General features: G+C 36.9%; 1 protein-coding gene across 1 annotated transcript in view; it reads left to right on the forward strand.

Moving 5' to 3' along the window:
- Window positions 1-1,353: 1,353 nt before the first annotated feature.
- Window positions 1,354-13,622, forward strand: part of FNDC3A (fibronectin type III domain containing 3A) — a 149,342-nt gene continuing 137,073 nt past the window's right edge. The window contains exon 1 of the mRNA XM_081046246.1: window positions 1,354-1,622. The gene's annotated coding sequence lies outside the window, so the exon portion shown is untranslated. The remainder of the gene's footprint in view (window positions 1,623-13,622) is intronic.

The raw sequence follows: 13,622 nt of genomic DNA on the forward strand, positions 1-13,622 counted from the left end.
AAATTTTGATAGTGAACAGCAATGAAAATATCTCAAGATAGCATTTGAGATAGAGTCACTGTCCTACTTACTAATCAGAAGAAAAAAAATCTTTCATTAGCTGGCTGGATATAAACATCTGATCAATCATCCCCTGAAGCAAGGTAGTCAAAAAAGGAGAAAAGAGTAAAAAGTAAACTGTAAAATAGAAAAAAAATGAGAAGGATCAGAGTGGATAAAGTGGCAGACGAGATGAGAAGCAGTGACCAACATTAGGAAAGCTGATGAGAACATTCCAAAGGGAAAAAGAGATCGGCAAAGTAGGGATCCTACATACCTCAGCAATCCCCTGGGACTTGAGCGTATGGCCAAGGTATCCTATCTGAGGGTAAATCATCAACAAAGGATTTCCTTAACCATTGTGTTCTTTAAGAATGTAGGGAATTAGTACATTTTTAAAAGGACTTCTGTGATAAGGTTAAAATGAAAATACTGCTATTTTGAAAGGCAGCCCAATCAATACACTGCAATAAAGCCAAAACGTGGATCCTGTTTACATCCTTCATTGTTTCTGAAGGAACAGTTACTGGGGTTGGACGCCCCCCTTCCCAAGTCCTCCCGTGGAAACTGCAGAAGTAGGCGGCCCCGGCCAGCCCGCAGGCAATATTGCAGCGCCCCCAGTTGCTGGAGGCTTCAGGAATCTCTGCTGCGTACACTTGTTAACGTCTTCGTGCTGTTGTGCAAGTTAAGGTAATGGGTTTCCACGCGATTTAATCCGGGAAGAGACCAAGGAACTAACGTCCCCGTTCTCAACTGAAGTAAATGCCTGAGTGTTTCTGCTTGCTAGAGAGGTCCCGGGCTCCGAGTGTTTAGGATGGTCACCACCCGAGCCCACCCACTTCGGTTGGCTTTCTATTCCCGGGGGGAGTGTCTTTCGAGGCACCTGCCCCACGTTTAAGTTCTTGTGCTTTCGGAAAGAGGATGACCGGCTGCGTCCCGCGGGGCGAGAATGCGGGGGGCGGGAGGGCGGATTTTGCAATGTGGTCTGAGGATTGTGTGAGTGGTACCAAGAACGTCCATTGACTCCACATTGCCCGAGTGTGGCTCGCAGCCTGGCCGCCGCGGAGGCTACGACGACCCAGGCGCAGCCGGGCCTCTGGCGAGCGCCTGCGGCTCCGGAGGGCGGTGGGCGCCCCGGGACCGGCGAGGGGCGCTCGGGCGCCACGCGCTGCCAGCTCAGTGGGCGACTCGGGGTCCCTGGAAGGGCCCTGGGGGCGGCGGGTGACGGCTCGGGGACGCGGGCAGCGAGCCGGCCGGGGACGCCGTCGGCGGAACTCGCGCAGCCGCACTCGGCGCTCCGGCTCCGGGCTCCTCCTCCCGGCTCCGTAGTAAGCATGGCGGCGGCAGCGTTCGTGGTCCCTCGGGTGAAACAGAAAGCGGGAGCTACGCGGAGAGGGAGCGAAGAGCGGGGCTGAAGCGGCGCCGTCACTGTCGGGAAACCACCCCAATAGTCAGTGCGCCGGTGGCCGCGGCGGCCCGGAGAGCCGGCTCTGCCGCTGAGGTAGAGCGAGGACGATCAGGAACCCGAAGAAGAGGTGCCAGGGTAGCCGCCTTCCTCCGCCCCAGAGCGGCGTGACTCTGAGGTGAGAGCGCGGGCGCTCCCTCCGGGAAAGGTGGGGAAGACCTACCCGTTCCTGTCCGTCCCGCCCCTTAGCAGGCGCCGCGGAAACCGTTAGGCTGGGGCTGAGGAGCCGGGGCGCCGCACGGGGCTCGGGCCCGTCGAGGGCCCGGCCCACCCTGCCCTGTGAGCCGAGGGGCGTGCGGCCGCGGACGGGACCCGACCCCTGGCTGGGCACCTGCGGGGCCGGAGGGTCGGGGCCCGGAGATCGCGGGGGCGCGGCGCCGCCCCCAGCCTGAGGAGGCGGCGCGGGGTGCGGGCGGCGCTCCTTCCGCCCCCCTGGCCCGCGGCCGGAGGCGGGCAGCGCCGCTCCCGGAGGCGCGGGGGCGGGGAGGGCGCGGAGCTCTCCCGGGAGGATCGTCGAGTGGCCTCCGCGCCTTCGGCTTTGGCCGCCGGGCAGCCGCTGAACTTGAAACGCTTTTCTGGAGAGAATTTCCCCCGCTCCGCTTGGGGTTAAAACCTCGAAATCCCGCCCTGTGTGTTTGAGCCTGTGGCGCCGGTGGCTGTACCTGCCCGTCCCTCCACCCGGCGGAGTTAACCACCTGTTCGGTCAGGAGGGAGACTGCAGGCTGCAGTCCTCGCCCTGTTCTAACAGCTTGACTCTTTGAACTTTTGACACGGCTGTGGAGGGACGTCCTGCGTTAGGTAAAGGAAAATGCACAAATAATTTCGTCATAAAATCGCGGGCACAGCGGCGGCTGTTGTAACGTAGTCGTTAATCGTTCTTGTATTGAACTGTTAGCGTTGAAAGCCCTGGGATATTTTTTTGTTTGGGGGGGGGCAGTGTGGAATGGTGCTGGGATGCTAAGCAGCATGAATGAGAGATTTTCTTCTGTCAAATTTTATTTGAGTTCCTTTGGACACCTTTGTGTGCGAGCATCTATTAACTAAGAGCAGACAGACACGATTTGTTTTGCTTTTACAGTGTCATCCTCATGTATGTGTTTCCTGTGGACTTTTAAAACTGTGTACTTATTTTGCTTAACTGTGATCTGTGTTTTTAGTTCTTGAAACCAAAGTTGGTGTGTGCTTTTCTGTGTTATAAGAATGAAACAGCAGAAGTTGAGCTGTTACTATAATATTTTATCACTATGCTGTTACCAGCACCAATGCTAAACATATGCCACTCAGGAGTTGGAGCCATATGTTAGGCAGAAACTAATTGAGTTTTGTGGCTACGATCTTGTATTTGGATGAATGTTTAGTTTTTCTGTATTCGCTAAATCCGTCATTTTTGCCATCGTGGGTGTTTTGTTTAAATCACCTAAAAATGTTCGAGAGAAATGAGTCCCCTGCCTTTTTGATATTTTCTTGGTTGGATTGATTTTTCTCAAGTGATGAGATAAAGTGCCCACTGAGACAAGACTTCACAGAAAACAGTGATAAAAAGGATTTTTCATAGAGCTTTTATAACATAGAACCTAAAATTTTGCTTTCAGCCTTTTAGCACGCTGATGATTCTTGCCAAGTACTAATAATACCAGTTACTGGGAAGAAGGGATGATGATAGGAACACAGTCTTGTTAAAATTTTTATAAATAATTTTATGTTTAAAATCTTTAGCACTATCACAGTAAATTTTACTGTATGTTCTTCTTTCCCTGCATAGATCATCTTTACGTTTTCTTGTGGAGGTTAACTGAAAATATTTTTCTCCCTGGGTGACTGCCTTTAGCCACCTGTATGCTTCTAAATTAACTCCCTCTTTTTCCTTTGTGTCCGAATCCTCAAAATCATTTAATGTTCAGGAAAAATAAGCTTCTGGTTAACATTGGCTTCAACCAAACAATTATGAGGGTAATTTGCTTCTCCCAAATTAATGATTTGAAAAAACTGATTCTAGGATTATCTTTTGATGTCATCTGTGTCATCACTTCCCTTCTTTATCTGAGTAATTGAGAGCTGATTTATTTTACCATGCATTTAATAATTGTTTCCATTGTGAAATTTCTACAGTATAATATTAAGCATATTTTAGTACAAATTAAGAAAAATTTCTCCCTCTTGTCTGACCAGTCAGGCGTAGATCAGGACTCGGAGAATACCGTATGAAACCCAGAAAAAAAAGGGATGCATGATTTAACATTCTCATTGTCTTTTGTAGCTTTACTTAAAGAGCATTTAATTTATAATGTGTTTATTTTTAGTTTACACTCATGGGTAATATTTATACTTGTTTTAAAATGTATATTTTTTATGTTCATGCTCCCAAGGCTTGTGCACCTTATAGTTTACCTATATTTTTTAAGTGCAATTTGATGAGGTCTTCTAAAAAATATTTTTGGTGCTTTTTTAATGGAAATGAGTGTCGGTGGTGCCTTTGAGAGGGATGTATGGATGTGTACATGATTTCCAATTTTATTAGCCAGAGACTCAAAAGATAAGTGATTGTTCTTTTTATTCCTAGCAATTTCTAGCAGACTTCAAATAAATTCACAGTATTGTAAATCCAAAGAATTAGAATACTGTGCATGTCTAGTCTATTGAATCTTTTAGTGCTTCAGTTTATGACATTGCAAAAAAAGAAAAGAAAAATGGCCCCTATGGATATCAATGTCAAGAGCTTCTTGTTAAAAATAAATGAATGGCCAATAGTGTTGGAAGGCAGATTTTGTTTTTCTTTACATGTATTATGAGCTTTTATAATTTTCTTAATATTTTGGTCTTATTTCTGAGTATTTTAGAGGATAATAAGCTATTATTAAAATGGGGACACACAGACAAAAGCAATGGGACGTGTTTTCTTCTTTCAAGTAGTTTACAAACTAGTTAGGGATACTAGCTAACACACAGGAAACCATTAGGAAAAAATAAGATGGTATTATTAAATTGTTTGGCAGCGACTGTAATTTAAAGGAAAGTGAGGCCACTAGAACCATTCTGGAAGGCATTTGGAGGAAGTCAGACTTGAAGCTTAGGAAGGATTTAGAGAGCAAAAAGAGACATTTCAAAAAAGATTGACAGAGCTGTATAAGTAGTAGCAAGGAGACCATTCTGAGAGCATCCAAGGACAAATATCAGGAAGAAGAGAGAAAGGTTAGGCAAAGATTTTGGCTAAGCCTTAGGGCATGGTCAAGAGAAGAATAGGCAGGGCTAGATAATATAATTTGGCTTTATCATTATGAACCCATTGCTGAAAGAACTGTACATCTACTTTGACGTATTCATAGCTTAAGCTTTATGTATAAGATAGTGTATATTGTCTTACATGTGTTGATTATACCTTAGATAAGGGGTGGCAGACTTTTCCTGTATTGTGCCAGATAGTAAATATTCTAGGCCTTGTAGGCCGCTTAGCGTCTCTGTTGAATATTCTTTTTTCTTTCTTTATTTTACAGTATAAAAAACATTTTCAGCTAAAGGGCCAGACAAAAACGAGCCACCTTTGGGCAGGATTTAGCCAGTGGGCCTAGCTTCCCAACTATTGGCTAATAATTGGCTAGGTAATTGTCCATATAGCACATAATATGAGGTCTTATATCAGTTGTCTACATCATTGTTTGGTGTGTTTTGTTATGGCTATCATTTATATTTTTCCCTGTGTTATAGTAAAAATAAAGAAAATATGCAGAAAGAACTACTATGGTAATTGTTATTTTTATGGCCACACTTCCAGCAATAGTCCAGACTAAGTCTCAGAAATAGGAAGTGAAAGAAAAGCTTTTGAACCAGGCCTTAGAGTAGTGAAAATCACTACACTGAGTCTTAATTTAGAATTTGTATATGGTTAAAGTATATTAGCTGCCTGTTCTAGTTTTACGTACTTTAAACTATAGTTGGCATTTTAGAAACCTTGACTAGGGTGCTGGTGGCCTGTAAATTACAACAGGGGAGCAACCAGTAGGAAACCTTGTTTTTAAAAGTAGTCTAGGATGAGTTAGTGAAGTATGAAACATCCTTCAGTCACTCCAAGAAGAATCACTGTTTATAGAATAGTCTAATAATTAGTATTTACATTGATGAGCTTGAGTCATCAAGAAAAGGTTGTATTGTGTACAGATTAATGCAGAGAAGAAAGATCTAGAAATCTCTTAAAATATTTCACGTTAAGATTGTTTAAAAATAAGTTATGGTGAATTAAAGGGTAACTATGAGTTATTTGAAAATTCATTTACATAAAATATCTCATTGATGTTTCTAAATTTATAGATGTATATTTCTAAGGCAATTCTGTTTCCTTCAGCACGTGAATAGTGGTTCCTCAGGTTATGGTTGCATGAATAAATTGGCTAGGGTTACTCCATATTTTGTGTCATCAAGAAAGCAGGAACATAGCATAAGATAATTCATTCAGCAGGCATTAATAAGTATATTCTATATATTAGGAAAGTATTAGATACTAGAAAAAGAAAAGATATATAGGATAGAGAGTTGCCTGGATAAAATCAGTGGTTTGTTTGTTGTTGTTTTTTTCCTTTTAAAAGCATTAAAATCAAACAAACTCCCAAAACTTGTTAACTTTGTATTTTTATTTATACGCTCATTTTCCATACTTTATAAATGTATATAGTATCTTAAGTTTTAAGGCAGTATAAACCTTTTGAATTAAATCTCGGCCTTCATAAATTGCTACCTAATAAAAGTTTGGTTTTTAAATTTTGCTTTAAGGAGAAATTAACAGTTCACTCTCCACCTCCCTTTTGTCAGCTTCATCATTCCTGCTATTTCCATTTCCTAGAAGATAGGTAAAAGAATCTTGGCTCTTCATTCCAACTTCACCTTTATTAGCCATATAATCGCAGGTTGGTTTTTTCAGTCTTAGGTTCCAAATCCTTAAAATGGAGAATAACATCTGTCCTGTTTTCTCCACAGAAATATTGTGAGCACCCAAAGAGACATTGAAAAATGTGAAAATATTAAAGTACCATATCATCTAAGTGCTTAATATTACTATTTTGGAAACAGCCACCTTTTTGTAGTAAGACCAGAAATCATGAGTTCAAGGTTTTCCTCTAAAGTTCTGTAAATATGCTTCCAATAAACGTTTGGTTTACTCAAACATTTTAACTGCTTTCTTGGCATAGAGAATGCATATAAAAGCTTTCTTTCCCTTCCATTCTTATTAATCTTTTAGTGCAGTGCACATTCAATGCCTCTGTTTCTTTTTGCAAGGGAATACTGATCAATTCCAAGCTATTTCAGCTATTCTTTCCAAATTGGGGTTAAAAATATGCAAAAATGAATTCCTTATGGTTTTCTTTTCTCAAGTAGAAGACTTACTGTATCTATAGTAATAAGATCCATTTGTTGAACTCTGGCTGGATTTTAGGACCTGTAGTTTTAGGCTCTGGTTATTTCTTAAATCCTATACAGACCTGCCGGATAAGTGGTGGTACTCTCATTTTACAGATGAAACTATTACTTCTGATTGACTTCCGTATTTCTCTTTGTTCCTCACTTCTTAAGATCTGTCGAGCTAGTTGTTAGAAATACAAAGTAAGTGTGATGTGTACTTTGAAATAAATGTTGGTGTAAAAGTTATCTAAATTTGATAAATTGTGTTAATCAACATTTATCAGAAATATCTGAAAAGTACTATTTTCTGTTTTCCTTCTTCAGAATGCACATTTTAAGGTATATTTGAACAAGATAATTTTAAAAGTTTAAGTGATTTATTTACTATCTAGTACCTCAGTGAGGGGAAAACAATCTTCCTACTTCTTTGGGGGTTCTAAACTAATATTTAAGTACATATTAAAGCATAGTTAAATCTTTAAAAAATAATTATGTGCTTTCTTTTGCAGAAATAGATGGCATATATAACAGCTACTTTTGTTGAGATCTATCTTAAAGAAGTAGCCATTTAATCTACTTCAAAATCAGTTTTTGTAAACATTTACTTTAGTAAAAGGAAAAGTGAGAATTTATAATTTGTGATTTCATTATGTTTACATTTTTCTAGATTTTTTTGGTTTGCTTAAGACAGCCACTCTCAATTATAGTTTTGTTCTTAAGACTTGAGTTTTTTCCATGTAATATTTTCATTTGCAATATATACTTTTTTGTTACATTTTAGTGTTAAGACCAGCTATTTCCAATACTTCAGATTAGTAGGTAAATCATTATTCCTTAAATACCATAGTGTGCTAGCAATTTTTAAAAAATCTATTACTTGAACCTTGCTAAAACTGGCATAATCTGTGTGATAAAGTAGTCTTTGGATGAAATGTAGGGGCAACTAATTGTCCCTCTAATTCATCTTGCAGGCTGCTTCCAGGCTAATATTTCAAAGACATGAATTTATTCAAATCATCGCTCAATTTTAGAAATGAAAATCACACCACAATTTCTGCTGTATCGATTATGCCTTCTATCTCTATTTTAGAATCTGTACTCTGTTGATGCCCTGTGACTATATCTGTTTCCCACCACTTTCCAACTTTGTAGTATAAAGAGCATGTGTTTTACATTAGGCATATATATATAATAGGTTTGTTTGTTGACTTCTTCCCTTACTGGCTATATATAAACATGAGCATGTTACTTTACCTCTCTATGAGTCTTGGCTGTTAGAAAGATTAAAAGAGAGAGCCCATTTAACATGGCAAGTAAAATGCTTGCCATAGAATATTTATATCTAGCACTTTGACAGACATGTCTAATTATTGTCACCCAGTTATCCTATTCTTGTTTTCGCTAATTTATTTAGAATATTTATATCTAGAACTTTGACAGACATGTCTAATTATTGTCACCCAGGTATCCTATTCTTGTTTTCGCTAATTTATTCATCTGTCATTTGTCAAAGACTTTAAATGTCCTAGATATTTAGAATATGAATGTTAGAAAAATGGATGTCATACTCCCTTTCCTCTAGTAAATCACACACTAGGGTAAGAGATAAAGATATGTAAACAAATACATATTTCAAAATAAAAGTAGATAAAATACATTTTTCTTTTGTTTCTTTTTACTTGCATGAATCATTCCTGTCATTTAGTATTAAATTGTCATGTTTCCATAATAACACAATATCATGATTGTGTACTCAATAGTGTAGCATTTATATTTCTTTACTTGTCTTTCTCAGCTATTAGATTCTGACTTTTTTGAGTTTGAGCAGTCCTGCTTTGGTTGACAATTTTTTTTTAAGTGAGCAGATAGTACATGTTTTAAGTTTTGTGGCCATGTGGATTCTGTTGCAGCTACTTAACTGCTGTAGGAGTATAAAAACTGTCATAGATAAATTCTAAACATTGGTATGACTGTATTCTAATAAAACTATATAAAAATAGACAGGAGGCCAGATTTGGCCTACAGGCCTTATTTTGCCGACTCTGGCTATGCTGCATACCCCATGCCTGGCAAATAAAAGGCACTCAATAAATAATAATAATATATATTAAACTTTCTATGTTCTGGGTGCTGTTCTAAACAACTTTAGAGGTATCAGTTTACTTAAGCCTTAGAACAACCCTCTGAGGTAGATACTATTGTCACTATTTTTAAAATGAGGAAACTGAAGCACAGAGAAGTTAAATAACATACCTAAGATCATACAACTAGTTAGTGAAAGATTTGAGATTTGAATGCAGGCGTTCTGACTCCAGAGCCTGAGCTTTCAGTCATTAAGTCGTACCAGTTTTGATATGTTGAATCCCAGGAGTGTAATATTGATTTGGTATTAGAAAACATTAATAAGTTAAAAAGGGAAACTATATGATTATCTCTTTGGTGCTAAAGAAAAATCATTTCCTAAAATCCAGTTGTTCCTGATAACTATTTATCAACAAGAAATAACCCTGAAAAGGATCTCTATCAGAAACCTGTATTAAATGTCATAGTGAAATATTAAAAGTACTTCCACTAAAAGATAGGAACATAGTATTGGTCCAAAAGTCTTGGCCAGTGCATTAACAAGAAAAATGACCTCTAAACAATGGGACTGGGAATGAGGTGGGATATATCACTGTTACTATTTGCAGTTGATACAATTGTCTACTTAGAAAATAAAAGACAAACAACAGAAAATTATTTGATTCAAAAAGATTTCAGTAAAGCAACTGACTGTGAGATAAACTAAGAAGACTCATTACCTTTTTTATACACCAGCAATAACCAACTGTGAAAAACAAAAAGTGGAAGCCTAAATTATAAGATACTTAAGAAATTTTAAAAATATGGAACAGCAGTATGAATAAAATTGTAAGATCTAAATAGATGGAGGAATACTATATTCCTGAATGTGTCAACTTGATACTATAAAATTGGCAGTTCTCACCAAATTAATAAAGTCAGGGTAATCCTAGTTAGAAATCTAACAGGATTTTAAAAATGGAACTTGTGATGGAAGGAGAACTGATTCTGGGTGGTGAACACACAATGGGATTTATAGATGATGTAATACAGAATTGTACACCTGAAATCTGTGTAATTTTACTAACAAATATCACCCCAATAAATTAAAAATAAATAAATAAATAAATAAATGAAAAATTAAAAAAATGGAATTTGACAAGTTGATGTTTTAAATTTTAAGAAAGAAAAATACACAAGACTGGCCAAGTAAATTTCAAAAAGAAGCATGACAAAGGGGAACCTACCCATCAGAGACCAACATATACTGTAAAATTACAATTATTAAAATAATAAGAATTGGAGTAAGAATGGCATGTTGATCAAAGGAACAGAATAGAGAATTCATGAGGTACTCCATGGATACAGAAGAATTTCTTATATGATAAACGAGTAATGGAAGATCTAGTCTGTTAATGATGGAGTACAATTGGCTATCCAATTGAGGTAAAGATAAGTAGGTACCCACTTTGTGGCACTCTCAAATGGACTAAATATAAGTAAACAAAATGGCAAAAAGAAGTGAATTTTAAAAAATTGTGGAATAGAAAAAGCCTTTTCAGGTGAGACATCAAACTTAGATGCTATTTAAAAAGGCAAGTGGTAGATTGAGGTAAATTATTTGACGTGTAATAAAGTTAGTTTTCAAATTATACAAGGTGTGCCTACAAATCACTGTGAAGAAGACAACCTGGCTAGAAAATGAAGAATGTAGGTAGAAAATTCATAGAAATAGAAATATAGTAGCCAATAAAGTTTTGAAGAGATACTCAGCCACACCAGTAATGTGAGAAATTCCAATTAAAACATCAATGAGACATGATTTTAAAAAAATGTTTAGTAATAAAATTGACAAAATTTGGAAAATTTTTATGTTAAGTGTCAGAAATGCAAAGTATGTAATCATAAACTATTGGACTGCATATAAGTAGCTTCATCTTTTTAGGAGGAAATTTTGCTGTTTTAAAAGTGCATACTTCTAAACCAGAAGTTCCATTTCTGTAATACAGAAATACTCTCATAGGTACATAGAAAATGTTACACGTTTATGCTTTGCAGAGGAAGAAGTGTATGTGAAAAATGGAAGCAATCTCAGTGTTCATTATTAGAACAGTGGAATTCTGGTATGCCCTTACAGTAGAATATTAGGTAGTCATGATAAAGAATGCATAGATACAGATGTACTTCTTTAGGAATATCTTAAGATAGTTTATGTGAAAAACCAAGACATTGACCAGTACATGTGATTTCATTTATATAAACACTGCCAGAAAATCTCATGCACAGGTAAGTGCAGAGAAGAAGTCTAAAAGGATACGTTCCATAGTGAGGAGCTATAGAAATGGGAGCTGGGAGGAGGAAGAGTTAAAAATAATGTCTATGTGTATGTTTTTAAATACTGTATAAAACATACTTTTGTGATGTAACAAAAATAATAAAACATAAGAGAGTTTGGATTTGGTGGTTATGATTAATCCTTGTTAGACCTATACCTGCTTGGACTGCCTTGATTTATGTCTATTTTCCCTGTGTAATTTTTAGTAGCAACTCCTTTCACTCTCAAAAGCTTCCCAATTGGTGTCTGAAGTCATTGGTACTTTCTAAAACAGCAAATTCAGTTTAGTATTGTGTCTGAAGCTGTGTTACAGTGTTTAATGAGTGTGAATTAATAGACTAGTGATTCTCAACCTTTATGTACATGTAAAGGTTGTCTATCAACCAAGACAATTTTAGTGTACTTTATTTTCTGAATTTTAAATATAAAAGTAATTTTCTTTTTCAAATACAAAATACAGTCTCAGATACCAGGATACTTTTATCCCACCTTTTAATATTAGAACCTAATATTTTAAGAAAGTTGGGGCTAAATTTCAGGAGAGATGTCAGCAGCTTAAGCTGAAGACAGACTAAAGAGGAGGAAGATTTTTAAAAAATAACACGAGAGAATATGAGCACGTTTAGGCAGTAATTTTTAACTTAGGCATACTTACAGATTTATAAACCTCAGAAATGAGAACATTGAAATACTGGGTTCTATAGACAAATCTTTTTTCTCCTGATAAATACAGAAATGTTTCTTGATTTTCTCATATCTTGTGATAAAATTATCTTATTTGGAAGGAATTAATGAAGGAAACACGTTAAACTTGGTGAAGTTATAGTAAGCCAGTAGCTTTTACAGAGGAACTCAAATCCTTCTGTTGTGAACCTGGATACTAAGGTGATAAATAGTAAAGAACATTTAAACAGTTATGACTGCATTTGATATGTTGGAGAAGATTAAATATGTTAAGTAGAGGTATCTTCTAGATTAAAATTGCAGTCAAAGACAAGACAACACTGGATTAATGACATGTTAGATATTGCTGAAGAATAGATTAGTGGACATGAAGACATAGTGATAGAAGCTATCCAAATGAAACAGGAAAGAGAATTGTTTAAAAAGGTGAACTGAAGAAATATTTGAAGAAATAATGGCCAAGTTTTTCCAAATTTGGTAGAAACTATAAACCAAGAAACACAATAAGCATAAGAAAGGTAAATAAAAATGGCACCAAGGAACATTATAAATTGCTTAAAACAAGTGATAAAGAGAAAAAAGTTTTAAAAGCAGCCAAAGAAAAACAGAACAAAGGTAAAGGTAACAGTAGATTTCTCATCAGAAAGAATGTAAACTAGAAGATAATGGAGCAATATCTTTAAAACATTAAAAGAAAAAACTGTCAATCTAGGATTCTTTACCCAGCAGAAGTATCTTTGAAAAACAGGCAAAATAAAGACTTTTCAAACGTACAAAGGTCTGTTAATACTTTAGTAACAGACATGTTAAATGAAGTCCTTCGAGCAGAAGGAAAATTAAACCGTATGAATACCTGGACCTACAGAAAGGAATGAGGAGCACTGGAAATGGTAAATAAGTGGGTAAATATATAAGATTTAAAAAAATTTTTTAATATCTTTAAAAGACAATTGACTAACATAAATATGATAATAACTGTAGGGTTTATAACATCTAAAAGTAAAATATATGATGATAATGCCACAAGGAAGTAGGGAAATTGCAGGTAGAGTGTTGTAAGTTTTTATACCCGAAGTAGTATAAGTTAAACTTATGCTACTTATATAGTGATAAGTTAGACTGAAAAGTCAGTCTGTGATAAGTTAAAGATGCATGTTAGAAACCCTAAAGCAGCCACTAAAGTAACAAAACAATTATAGTCTTTAAGCCAACAAGGGAAATAAAATGATATTAAAGAAATAATCAAAACATATAAAGAGGAAAAAGGCATGAAAAGCACATGGGACAAATAGAAAACAAACTGCAGGATGGTAGAGTTAAATGCAACCATATCAATAATCACATTACATATAAATGGTCTCAACACTAAATTAAAAGGCAGAGATCATTGGATTAGATTTTTTTTTAAAAAGTAAAGACCCAAGTGTATCACATTTACAAGAAACCCACTTTAAATATAAAGACACATATGTTAATAGGTTGGAAAAGACAGACTATGCTAACACTATCCAAAAGAAAGCGGGAGTGACTATATTAGATAAGAAGTTAGATTTCAGAGCAGACTGAAACCAGCAGTAAAGAAGGTCATTTCTTAATAATAACGATTAATTTTTCAAGGGGACAGTCATAAATTTTTGTGCATCTAATAAA

This window comes from Rhinolophus hipposideros (assembly GCF_964194185.1).
Source record: "Rhinolophus hipposideros genome assembly, chromosome: 4".
Lineage (NCBI taxonomy): Eukaryota > Metazoa > Chordata > Mammalia > Chiroptera > Rhinolophidae > Rhinolophus > Rhinolophus hipposideros.